The sequence below is a fragment of the Podarcis filfolensis genome (assembly GCF_964270895.1).
Source record: "Podarcis filfolensis genome assembly, chromosome: 5".
Classification (NCBI taxonomy): Eukaryota; Metazoa; Chordata; class Lepidosauria; order Squamata; family Lacertidae; genus Podarcis; species Podarcis filfolensis.
In genome coordinates, this window is record NC_139608.1 from 69,396,200 (window position 1) to 69,409,859 (window position 13,660).

A 13,660-nucleotide genomic window follows, 5' to 3' on the forward strand; every position below is an offset into this window, starting at 1 on the left:
AGTGTGGTGTAGTGGTTAAGAGCGGTGGACTCGTAATCTGTTGAACCGGGTTTTCGTCCCCGCTCTTCCACATGCAGCTGCTTGGTGACCTTGGGGCACACACTTCTTTGAAGTCTCTCAGCCTCACTCACCTCACAGAGTGTTTGTTGTGGGGGAGGAAGGGAAAGGAGAATGTTAGCCGCTTTGAGACTCCTTAGGGTAGTGATAAAGCAGGATATCAAATCCAAACTCTTCTTCTTCTTCTGCATAATGGCAGTCAAGCCACACTTGTCTTGAAAGGTGCAACTAACATGCAAGTCTGTCTGGAAGCACAGGTAATAAGATACCCATCAATAAATGGTTATGTCCAAAGCCTATAAGCCTTTGTTTTAGACACCTAAAATTTAGAGGATGCCGTTCTGAGTTACAGCAAGATGCAAACTGGCCACTAAATGAGGAACAGGAAAATTTGGATCCGTGCATCAGTTGAAGCGACTGTTTTCATGCCCCTGGAAGGAAATAACTTTTACTGTGTGTGGCATTCATGGAGCAAAACAGGTGCAGCTAACATTTAATAGTTGTCTTCCTTAGTGGAAGCCAGGTGCCAAGTTCTTAACAGCTAGCAATAAGCAGGACAAAACAAAGGCCTGTTTCAGGGGAGGGGGGAATTGTTGTCCATGGAAACTGCGCCACTAGGTGCCCAAATGGGAGCAAGGAAGAAGTGGATGGCACCCGTGCCGCCGCATCATGTGCCTCTAACAGCATAGCTGGTGGGCCAAACGCTCTGCCTGCCTTGGCCGGTTGCAGTCATTCCACATTCATGTATGATTCATGTAGTCCACATTGCTCAGCCAACATTTTCATTTGTTTTTAATATCATAGTGGTTCTATAAAAGGACGATGCTATAAAAACCAAGAGAACTTTATGCCCAGGCACAATTGGTAGTTTAAGTATTGTGGGGGTAATTCTCCGCTAACAGGCAATTGTTTTCCACAGCAGCTGATGCTGCTGCCAAAATAAGAAAATTTGTTTCTTTTCTAAAGGCTTTTATGTGCGGAGCTATCAGCCAAAGAACGAGCAGCCCTGATTAGTTTTAAAAGAATATTTTGGATGCCAGGTTCCACCAGAGAGAAAACCAGCTTTTAAACATACATGCTAATTTTATGGAGACAGACACAACCGAGGAAGGGGGGAGTCAGGAGAATGGGAGATGGGTTTTGACTATATTTTGACATGTGAATAACTCCATTTTTAAAACAAAACAAAACAAAAAGGCTGTAGAACTTCTGCAAATGTGTGTGTTGCAAAGAAAAGAACCACTGATAGACTGTCTGTCAACAGAAGTGCATTGCTGAAACTTATGTATACATTAAATATAATATGCTTGTAACAATCCAACAGAGATCTCTTGGCAGCAACATCTTCATGCCACCCCAGTCTCAACACTGCCCTGCCTTGCCCCTGCATCATCCCAGGAGGCACCAGTGCTGCTCCTTCTGGGCTTTTGAATGGAAACTTGGTCACTCTCATGAAGTCATATCTTCTTGGTTCTCATGGACCTCTTGGTGGCTTACATTACTATCAGCCAGGGTATCCTCTGGGACACCTTGCTAGTTTGAGTAAAGGAGGCACTGCATCGCAGCAGTTCTACACCTAATGCAAGGTAGGTCCCAGAAGATAGCACTGGAGATGCTGCTCTGCCTGTTAGGACTTGTCTTATGAAGTTTTGCAAAATTCTATCTTGTCCCCCTCTCCTTCTTCAACACCAGCACCCTGGAAGACGATGGCTAGAGATTTGTGGTGAAATGTTGTTGGTGTGTTGATTGATACTCCCCCCAACTTCCACCCTTGTAAATGCAGAAGCAGGTGAAGTGGTAGGAATTCTGAACCTTGACAGGAGGCAGTGATGGACTAGACCAGCGGTTCTCAACCTGTGGGTCCCCAGATGCTGTTGACTACAACTCCCATCATCCCTAGCTAGCAAGGCCAGAGCTGACCTAAACATAGTAGGTCAAGCTGGGGTTGCAGCACCTTGGACAGCTCTGAGCTGACACCTTGCTCCAGGGAGGTCTGTGAACCCAGCCGAACAGGGATGGTGGGAGTTGTAGTCCAATAACATCTGGGGACCCACAGGTTGAGAACCGCTGGACTAGATGAAGGTGAATAAGCTGAAGCTCAATACATACAAAACAGGTGTGGATTGTGTAGTTACGACACGGCACCAGGCTTGGTTGTACCTGGGTGGCTGTCTTGTTCTCTGAAAGAGACAATAACATTCTTGCCTCACTGCCTGACTGGTGTGTCCTCCACACCTTCCATGGCAGCGACTATGCTTCATCAAGGAGTCGCTGGTCTCCCTGTTTTGGGTGGTGTTAGACCAGAGGCAACCAATGCAGTGCTCTTCAAAAGTACTGCAGTTCCCATCAACGCTAATCAGCATGACCACATGCCAGGGATAATGGGAATTGTAATTCAACTATATCTGAAAGGCACCACATTGGCTGCCCTTAGACCATCCCTGAAGGCAGGTATGTAGTCTGGAGTTGCTGTGGGACTTAGTATTGCTCTTTCATACACAGACAGCAGCTGTGGCCAGCAGTGGCTTCAAGCAGGTTGGTTCTCCATCTACAGCCATTTAAAGTGACTGTGTTGTTGCATGCCACTGAGTTTCATGGTTTGGTAACCTTCAGGCTGGGCTATTCAGTGGAGTTACCTTTGAAGGTTGTCCTGACCCTTCAGTTGATTCATCATGTAGCCACTACCCATCTAATTTTCAGAATGCCTGAAGAGAGCATAAGGCACTGGTGTTAAAAACAGTAAAACAAGTGCTGGATTTAGTCTAGCCTTTCATATCCTTGAAGCCAGTGGTGGCTGTTATCCACTGGGACCGGTAGGGTGGAACTCAGTGAGACTAACGATAGCCAGAGCCAATGATAGGCAGAGCCAATGAATTATTGTTTTGTCTCCACCCTACTTCCTGTTGAGTCCTACAAGGGCAATGCTGAGAGACTAAGGAACCTGACAGCCAGGACCATCCCCTGGGCTAGTTGTAAATGGGAGGAGAGACAGGTAGGGTCTGGCTGACGGAAGACTTGACCTTGTCCCGTATGCCCTAATGGACCAGCCTCCAGTCCTTGCAAAAACATAACTTAAAGGAAGATCTTTGTTTCCTTATCAGGATCCCCGTATGTTATTATTTATTGCACTCATTAGTCACTTTTTTAAACAAATGAAAAGTAAACTCAGAGCAACTTACAATGTAAATACAAAAACCAAAACAAAATTAAAACTAGAAAGGATCACAGGACAGTTTACAACATAAAAACACACACCGTTGTAACAATTTAAAACAACACACACTCCAAGTTTAAAAGGCCATAGATTGTTTAATAAGCTGAAGGGCCTGGGGGAAGAGGAATGTTTTTCCCTGGCGCATTAAGATACAAAATGAAGGCACCAGGCAAACCTCCCTGGGGAGAGCATTCTACAAATGGGGAGCCACCACAAAAAAGGCCTGTTCTTGTGTTGCCACCCTCTGAAACTCTCACAGAAGAGGCACATGAAGAAGGGTCTCAGATGATGACTGCAGGGTCTGGGTCAGTCTGGGTCAGGATCTGGCTCAGAGAGAGGGCGGTCCTTGACGTATTGCGGTCCTGAGCCTATAGGTCAAAGGCATTTTTGGGTCAAAATAAGCACTAACACGCACAGAACCCACTAAAGGAGGTCACAAAGCTACTAAGAAACTGCCTTATTTTGTTTCTTCTTGACTGAATTCAGGATGCTGTCCATGAGCAAGTCTTTCTCAATTGCAGCACTCTCTCTTCTTGTCCTAGAGAACCTCACCAGGCTTTCTGGAAATTTTGACCCATTTTCCCCCCTGAGGACGTTCAGAAGGTGAAACAGGTTTTATTTTCTGCTCTTCGGACTTGTATTGTTTACTATAGTTTTAATGGTTGCAATTTAATGAATTTTCAAAGTGCTGTTGATGGCTGCTTTGTGTTAAATCTTTACATTTTGTAAGCCACCCTGAGGGCTTTTTCAAGACCACATACAAAATAAAGAAGTTCATCTTCTGAGCATCCCAGGAGAGAAGCCTGTTTAAGTAATGGTGTGGGAAAGTTCCATGATTCTGAACAGCTATGGCTGTTCTCCCAAGTGACAAATAGTTAAGCAGAGCATCCTTTTCAAACAGATTCAAATGGAGAGCAGAGGAGATAACCCGAGATTCTTTCCGCAGCGCAATTTAGGCAAAGGGGGTAAAATAGAAATAGTTTTTCAAAGGTCAATGGACTCTTACATTAGGAAAGAACAGAAACCAAGTAGCCACAGTGTAGTCATTATTACAGGAAAAGAATCAAGCTGTGTTTAATTTATAAAATGAGATGTGCAAATTTGTTTGCAGGCCTTGTCCCCCTCATTCCAGATGTGTGTATTAAAGCTGTGGTTACTCACTGGTAGCGAAGGACTCTGCACATGGTCAGAGATCCTATCTCCCTTACCTCACACATCCTTGGTCCAAGACCTGCCTAACCTGAAGCCTTGAGTGCATGTTATATTTATTGAGTACATGCTATATTTTTGCACGATGGAGGCTCTGCACTTCTTAATCAGGGGTGCATGGCAGGCTGAAATTCAACAGGTGCTGCATCCCCATGCCAAGAAAGCAGCAATAGGGAAAGCTGTCCGTTTGGATGCATTCAGTCTGTCTCTCTTACTTGCCCTGTTCTCATGCTTTTAACATGGACCCGACTGAACATAGTGCCTCCCCACCAAATCACTTTATTTCCATGACGGAGAGAGCTTCACCTGGTGAATTTCTGCAGGGCCTGATTCTGCTAGGGATGGCTGAGCAAGGCCAGTATAAAGAAAAGACGGCAACTCTAGTGCACAACCTTTGTCAGGAAAAAAAGAGGGAGGCCGATTTCGCTAACTGCAAGGTCGCAAAGGATTCCTGGGTTGCCCCTTTGTGGGGATTTGTGTCCCGCCCCTGATCCCCAGAGCAGGAAGGGGGCGCTTAAAGCCCGCGCCTACAAAGAAGTTCGCCACATAGTGTCAAGCACGCGGACGCCTTCCAGTTTCTTCCATCCTTTCTGAGATAAAAAAAAAACCCCAACTGAAACCAGACGCCCGAAAGCGAGCCGACGGCGACTGTGCTGAGTTGTGCTCGGCGACGTTTCGCAGCCACAGAGGAGCGCGCGGTCGCTTTCGTGCGCTCCGGCTTCTCCCTCGGGGCGGGAAGGGTTGTCGGAGTCGCCAAAGCAGCGGGTCCCGTGACATCAGCTGAAATATTCACCGCTCGCCCGCGGCCGCTCGTGCTGCTGCTCCTTCCTCCGTCCGCGCGCGCGCGCCAGCTGCGCTGCTGCTGCTGCTGCTTCTCCGACGACTCCTGGCTGCGTCCGCGGGCGGAGGAGAGAAAGAGAGCGCGCGCTTGCGCTGGGGTATATATCTCCTCCTCTTCTCTCCCGCCGCCACCAACCTCGAGGGAGCTGCTGCCGCGCCCCTCCCGCCCCCCGCCCACTACCACGCGCATCCCTCAGGAGGGGGAGGCGCCCAAAGTTGCTCGGCTCCTCAGGCGAGCGAAGCGCCGCCGGGCAGCGACAGCAGCAGGAGGAGCAGCAGCAGCAGCCGGAGAAAGAGGCGGCGCCCGCGCTCCTTCGCTGGACTCCTGCGAGGAGCGCGAGGTGGGGAAGGCGGCGCTCTGCGGCACAGGAGGAGGCTCCCGGCCGAGGAAAGCGACTGGATTACGGTCGGCGGGCCATGGCAGAGCCGGCGCTGGGCTGGGAAGGTCGGCGAACAAGGGACGGCAGGAGGTGACTTGGCGACGACGCGCGCCCTCCACCTCTTCCCCTTTGGCTGTTCCAAAGGAATTCCTTCGCAGGCTCTTCCTTGGCCAAGAGCCCAGCACCCCTCGCCGACGCCAGCTGGGCCAGCGCGCCGCTCGCTCCCCCTCAGCCGCCCACAGGTAAGGCGAAGTTTCGAGTCCCCCCCCTTTCCCGCGTTTTCTCTCCGCCGGAACTTTGAGGGGCGCTTCTTCTTCTTCTTCTTTCTTGGATTCTTGGACGCGCCTCGCGCCTCGAGGAGAAGCGAAGACCGAGCTGGCAAAGTCCTTCGCCGCCCCAGCTCCCGGTTTCAGTTAACTTGGCCACGTCGGAACTCGGAGCGCCCTGACGGTTTTAGTCGGGGGTTTTTTAATATATATATAGCCTGCCTGGTTCCAGAGGTTTATGGCGGGTGGCAGCTGAGCGAGAGCAGCCGGCAACTCAAGTGAACAGAGAGAGGTTGCAGTTCTAAGCAGGGTTTCGTTTTTGTTTTTTGTGAAGGAGAAAAATCGCTTTGTAAAAAGCAGCTCCCTCACGCGCTCTGGGTTTGTGTGTTTCCCTGAAGGCGTCAGGAAGGCGGAAGGGGGACTGAGAAGGTGCGCTGCTACCGCTGCGTGTTTCTTGTCAGAAAGTTCTCACCTCAAGATACGAGTGCTTGGGATTTCAGCCTTAAATATTCTGAGGCTGCGATTCTATATCCACGGACCTGGGAAGCAAGCTGAATGAATGGGTCTTTCTTCTGACTTGAGCAGGAGGCTGCAGAACCGCTGAGAGTCTGTAATGGTGCTAAGATTCTTGCAGTTGCACATAAGCCCCATAGAACACGAGGGCTTACTTCTGAGTAAACATGCATAGGATCTGGCTGGGCTTGCTAGCTACTCTTTTATCCACCAGATGACAGGTAGAAAATGAGGTGCGGGGGAGAGAAGCATCCTCCTCTTTAGGTTCTCATCTTGAGCACTCTTGCAAAGGAATAAGCACCACTGAAAACAGTGGGACTTGTTTCTGAGTCAACATGCATGGGATTGTGTTGCCAGGGTCTTATTTATTGATGATACTTCTGAGTTGACTTTTCTAACCACCCCAGCCGGGCAACATGCAGTAGGAAAACCCTATCACAACTGCACATTGAACTAAAACAAATTGGAATATAGGAGCAGCCTTAATAAATAAAATAGGGTTTTCCTTTTTTTAAAAAAAAGGAGCAATTTTAATACTAAGAGCAGGTTCAAGTGTCTTTTTAAATGCAGCCTCTAAGAGTGTTGAATCCAATAGTGCAAAAATGAACAGTGAAAGAAGCCATAACATAAAATAATGACAATCTGAGCAGCTATAGGTGATAGATAGATGCTAGATAGATAGATAGTGCTGCAACCCTATGCATACTTGCTTAGGAGAAAGCCCCACTAAACTTGCCAGGGACTTACTTCTGAGTAAACATCTATAGGATTGGGTTCCCCAGACGCAGTTGCTTTTTTCTCTTTGACCACCTGTTCTGATGTAGTTTCTGCAATGAAGGCAACTTACAGCATTACCTTGTGCATATTTACTTAGAATTAAACAGGACTTTCTCCCAGTAAGCGTGCGTATAATTGCACTGAGAGCTTGGAAATACGGTGAAAAGGAGCATGAAATTTGAAGATCAGTTAGACTCCCAAGTATATAATAGAGAGCGTATAGGGCTGGCAACTTCTGTTCTCTCCCCACCCTTTATTGCAGAGCTTTTGAAATTGTGTGTACCTTGCAAAAGGCTAAATAAGCACATAAAAACAAAGCTTTCCCTACCACTCCAGCTCAGTGCTGGGAAAAGTTTGAGCTGTTAAAGACACCAGGCAGGAGGACAATTAAGAGCTGGCAACCCCCAGAGCTTCTCTGGCAAATAAATAGAAGTCTGACACCTGAAGCCCACCTAGGGCACCAAGCAGGAAGGTGGGGCAGCTCTCAGTCTGCTGCCTAATCATATAGATATTCCAAACCAGCAAAGCTTCCTTAGTCCTTTGGAAGGACCAGGTTGCATGGTAATGAAGACACACAAACATGCAGTGATCGCTACTTTGGAGGCACTTTTTGGATGGGAATGCAGTTTTGCTGACAAGCACTGTCTGGGGGCTGCCCATAGGACTGCAGCTGGGCAGTGCAATCCCATTTTTGGAAACTATTCAGACTGAATTCTGCGGGATTTATTCCTTACTAAATGTGATCAGGTTGCCTGCAGTCCTTTTTAAAGTGCTTGTCTGTTTGGCAGTCGTGCTCCCCAAACGGGGGCTTGTAAGCATCTAACATTGCACTGCTCCTATTTGGCATTAAGTTCCATTAATTTCAGTGACTGTTACATTCGTGTAGAGCTACTTTAAAAGCATGGAACTTGACTCGGCAGATGCATCAGAGTGGGCTGGGGGCTTCAGCACCTGAAATGCTTCTCTGTTTAGAATATCCTGCCTTTTATCATATAGTTCAAGGCAGCTTTTGTACAGTAGTGTTAGTCATCTCTTCTAACCACTTTCTTGTCATACCCCAAAGCCCCAGATAAGTGTGCTAAGGCATGAAAACCTTAACACAAAGGAGGCTGTTGAGCCTAGTCCTAGAAAGCAGCCCATTCAGGCTGCCCTAAGCTGTGTGACAGACTAAGCAGGGACCTCCAATCCCTTGAATGTGAAGCTAAATGTTAACTTTCTTCCAGCAAGCACCTCCTGGCTTATCAAATTCCTTCACCTATAAAGCCCCATCCCTCCAGAGATGTCCTATGCAGCTATGCTTAGGGTTACTTTGCAAGCAACGGGGATCACTCGGAATACCCTGTACTTAAAACCCAGTGTGTCGCTTTTTGAAAGGTCTGAGTAAGATTCAGCAAGTGTCCTCAAGGGTGGACAGATGATTGAGCAAGCTCTCCCTCTGTGGTGGGGTTGGTTGAATGGGTCCCATCTAGAAACCACTGTGTTCTGAATGAGTCCCAGTTTACTGGAAGCACACCTCCCATTGTTTCAGTGTAATTTTGTGAAGTAATCTTGTCTGAGGTGCACCAGGGGAAAAAAAACTCTTTCTGCATGGGTGATGACCAAAGAAGAGCATAGTTCATTGGGGGGCTGGGGCTGGGGCTGGGGAGTAACATGCCTTCCCCAATACGTTAGATAAAATTACATGAAAGAGAAACGATGCTATACAGTGCTTCATATGAATGATCACATTTGAAATGTGTTTTCTCCCAAGCAAGTCCTATTGACCCCAATGGAACTTTGAGTACACAAGGATTGCAGCCTTAATTTGATTTGCAATTTGATTCAATTATAATCTGTGTGTGGAAAGTGCCTTTCCTTCAAGTAACTACAGGGGTCCAGCATTTGAGGGGGTGGGCAGGGAAGTGGCACAAGCTGCAGTATGTATTGGCATCCTATTCCCGGAGGGGTTTCCTTCTGACCCTTCTCCCTCTGGCACTGTCTATTTTCAAATGTAGCCTGGGGAATCCCCTGGGTGGATCTGCCCCCACCCTTACCCAAAAAAGCAACAATGCACCGCCACAAAACTGTTGCCCTGTGTTTTAGTTTTAATGTATCCTGCTGCAATTGTTGCAGGGATCTCCTATTCTTTCCTGTTTCTCTTTCCACTCTACATGAAGTACTTTTTTTTTTTATTCATAGCTTCTCCCTTTCCCCCTCTTGGCATCTTTAACTGCATATATTCAGGGTTAAAGGTGTTAAAAGCAGCAAGGGATGGGATCTAGAGGCAACCTGTACTATTTTTAGCTGACTGGCTACCTATTGGCATCTTGGCCAAGGGATGGGGAGAAGAAGAGAGAGCCAGCAAGTATTCAGTGCTTGAGTATTTTTCACAATGAAGTGGATGAGTTGTAGATAGGCATAGTTCAAGAACTGTCTCATCTTAATATTATCTAAAGAAGAGCACTGTCTGCAGGAACAATTTACTAATTTATGTTGCGCTTCTGCTTTTTGTACCAGCCATAACTATGAACTTAGTAACTTGTTCATGTGAGATATGGCCCATACCCCACTTAAAGATGCCCACTTTTGCAGAATCTGATTTAAATGCTAATAGATTAGGTAAGGGCAAATATACTTCTTTCTTGATCACATGCTATTATTTTAGTAGTGTCCAAAGACAGACTTTATTCAGGCAAGGATGGAATTGGGGGGGGGAGTTAGAGAGAACGTAAAAGAGAACCAAGAAAAGTTAGAGAGAAATAAAAATAAGTTAGGAATGGAGAACAACTGTGGTAGGTGTTTTAATCTTTCTTCAGAGGATCACAGCCAGGAGTGGTGACCTGGACTCAGAATTAGTATACATTATATATTCCACAACATACCTCTAGATTAAAAACCATTGTATTTCTGACGGCTAGTAGCTTTGCACACTGACGCCAACAATGTCCAGCAACATCCTTTTGCCCTCCCTCCTTCATCTACTTATTGAAACCTAAGTGATTGAGCCAAGTCGTTATCAAAGCAAAGAGATAAAACGCAAAGAAAAGGGCCTCTCCTTGACAGGTGGCAGAAGCATGCCTACCTGTGTGCACGCTCCATTTCCCCAGCTCATAGAGAAAGAGAGTTTTACCCACCTGAGCCTGATGTTGCTCCTTGCTAGATCCTTATTTGATCCTGAGCTGCATACGTAGCCCCAAAGAGCAACTGAGATTTGGTTGGATAGGTTAGGCAAATGGGGGCACTGGTACCCTTTCTCCTCAGAAGCAATCTCCTATGCTTTCTTTTCTTTACAAAGGAAAACAATGCAGAAGGACCAGCTTTGACGTACTGGCCTTTGCTAGTATTCAGTTGTGCATAACAGGCAAACGAACCTGCCCAGCAAAGGAGGCCATGCCACAACCAGCTGATGCTCTCTGCTCCCCAAAGTGCTCCCTCTTATATCCTTTGTGATGAAGGAAGCTTGGAGGATATGAAAGGGCTGGTGAATGTGGTATTCAGATCTGAAGTACTTATTCATTCAGCATCTGCACCTTTGAATCAAATAGGGTCCCAGGAACTGCAAATATAGAACTAGGAATCAGCTTCACACTGGTGGAGGGGGCGGGGAAGAGCCTGTTTAAAGAGCATTCCCAGTTACAGTATCTTCCCAGCCTCTTCTTCCACCTGCTCACTTGAAAACTGCAGTGGGTTCGGTGAAGGGAAGGAGGACTTGGGTTAGAAGCAGGTCCCTTGCTTTGATCTCTCTGAAGCCTCGATTTTCAGCTTAATCTCCCTCAAGGAGAATATCTGTCAGCGGCCTTACTTTGCATGGTTGAAGAGATGCCACAAATGGCAGGCAAAGTGGTGGTTTCAGAACTGGAAATGAACTAGCCTTTTAACATTTTAACAAGTTCTTAAGCAGGTAGGAATGGGCTTTGTTGGCACAGATAACAAAGCCCTGATTTTCACAAAGTGGAAGGATGTTTTCTTGCCTGCCACCTTTCCTGGGTGTTATATAGTCTTTGGGATTGGTTGATAAAGAAGGTTTCCCTCTTATGTTCTCATTGTGTTTAGGGGGAGGGATGAGAAAATAGAGGTGGAAAGTGGACCTGAAGTGCTCATGAAAAACTTTTGGAACCGTTCTGCTGCATGATATCTTAAGATCAGTTGGATTGGTGAGGTGGCAATGCGAGAGAGAGAGCCTCTTCTTTGAGGGAGTTCTGGATCTCTCTGCTTGCTGTTGTGTTTAACCTTCTTTATATAAGAGCTTGATATGCAACCAGGTTGGGCTGTGGTTGTTGCCTGGCAAGGTATAATGCTAATGGTGATGTTTTTCTTGCCTGCAAATCTGCTTTGACCCTTCTAGTCCCACAGCAGGCACTTAAACAATAATGTTGTTGCTTTCTTGAGATTGTAATCCTAAACACACTTTCCAAGAAGCAAGTCCAAATAAGATTAGGGTGTACTTCTGAATGAACATGTTGAGTATGATGCTGTTAGTGCATTTTGATGTTAAGAGGCATGGGTTCCATAATGGCTTGGGTGATACTTTTTGCTGAAAATAGCAAGCTTCCTGGATACATAGATTTCTGATGTACCCCCTAAATGGTGTAGGAAAACATACCCCTCCCCTTAATGTGTGATTGGTTACTGGGGGTAGGGGAGAGGTTGTGTGTAGCTTGTGTAGCATTTCTGCAAAGCAGTGCCCTTTGACCCTCACTCAGTAGTACAAATTATTATATGGAATTGGAATTCCATTTTGGTTGGCTTTTCTAATTTACCTGTCTGAATTTATTATATGCTATACTTGCTGTTTGGTTGTACCTTTGTCTAATTTTCATGGTTCTTGGCACAAAAACATTCCCAAGGCAGCATGCATCCTCTTCCATGGGTCTTGATTCTGCAAATAGTTGCAAATCTGAGCTGCTTTTTAAAAAATCATATGGTGTTTCCATAGTCCTAGGTGTAAAATTACCTGGTTGCACCATTGCACTAGGCAATACATGGGTCTATCTCTTACACTTTCCCATTTTGTTATTTGCCATGGGGGAAACCTGCAGGGCCAGTCCACTGGATTAAGACCATCAAAGTTGGGGAAAGGCCCTGATTAAGGTCTGTGTGATAGTGCTAAAATTCAGTCATGAGTATGGATGCTACATCTGTCACTAGGAAGGCACAGCATAACTAGGTAAGAGGGAGAAGACAGATATGGTAACCATTTCTTCATATAATTTCATATAATTTCAAATCCTAGAGTTGATTTACTGGTTTCACTTTCTTGTTCAGTTCAGAGACTTGAATGGAGCATGAATTAGGAATTTGGATTAGAACATCTCTGCAATCTAACATAATCTTTAGACCACCCTACATCATTTGCCCATGCTAGCTTGTCAATTGATAAATGCTGATGCCCAGATTGAAACCCTGTTTTCTGTTTAATTCCTTGTTCGAGCTGCATTTGAACCACTGATTTGAATAAGGAACTGAGAACCACCTTGTGGCTTTGAACTGGGTGGGTGAGACTTCTAAGGGACTTCTAAGTGGGGACCAGCTGTGGACATTGAAACACCGTGTCAGGTCCTAGCACTCCAGACTTATGATAAGCTATGCTAGTGCACATAGCTGATCAAACAAATAGCTTGGTTTCATCAAGTGAATATGGAGTGACTTTGGAGGGGGTGAGCAAAAATTTCCTCTAGGTAACCAGGCAAGGAATTTTCTATGCAAATGGAAGTGCACTATTTTTCTTTCTTTAATGTTTCCAGTGTGGCACAAATTACTAACATACAAATGTATAGACAGGCTATTGTAAATTCTTGTGGACTAGTAACTCTTGCATACATATTTGCAAGGCTGGTTTTGACATAAAACACACACATACCTCTCTCCCTTCAGGAAGAAGGCAATTTAAGGGTCCGGCCCCCCTTGCCTGTTCTGAGATTGCCAAGTCCTTATGAGGAAACCCTTCCTCTGAATGTCTCAAGTCTTCCTGGTGCAGAGTAGAAAATGTAGAGGAATTCTTCCCCTAGGCACTGACAGTAATGGAATAATCAATCTGCTATTACTATTGCATGAGGCCATTTTTCTCCCCTCAGAGGTACTTGGAATGTTGACTCAGTGGAACAAGATGAGGTCTGGTCATGCCTAGCATGCTCCCCTGGCTCTCAGGATCTCTCACTGAGTGTCATAAGCTCATTCTATGAGATCTTCCTGGAGAGAAAAATGAAGTAAAGATTAGCTCAAGGAGATGATTAGACAGCAATCTTATCCTTTCCTTCTTTGAATGTGAGTTGTTTTGTAAAATCACTCCAGCATGACAGTTGTATTAGGATTTTGCGACAAGATGTACCCGCATCGCACAGGTTTATGACTTGTAGACAGCAGGGATACCAGGGAGCAGTTTGGAAAATCTGTAGCATGCAAGGTAATGCGCATAAGCAGTGAAC

At 46.0% G+C, this 13,660-nt stretch overlaps 1 protein-coding gene across 1 annotated transcript in view; it reads left to right on the forward strand.

Annotated features, from left to right (window-relative positions):
* Nucleotides 1–5,824: 5,824 nt before the first annotated feature.
* CDH23 (cadherin related 23) overlaps nucleotides 5,825–13,660 on the forward strand; it is a 398,874-nt gene continuing 391,038 nt past the window's right edge. Inside the window, exon 1 of the mRNA XM_083614292.1 lies at nucleotides 5,825–5,942. The gene's annotated coding sequence lies outside the window, so the exon portion shown is untranslated. The remainder of the gene's footprint in view (nucleotides 5,943–13,660) is intronic.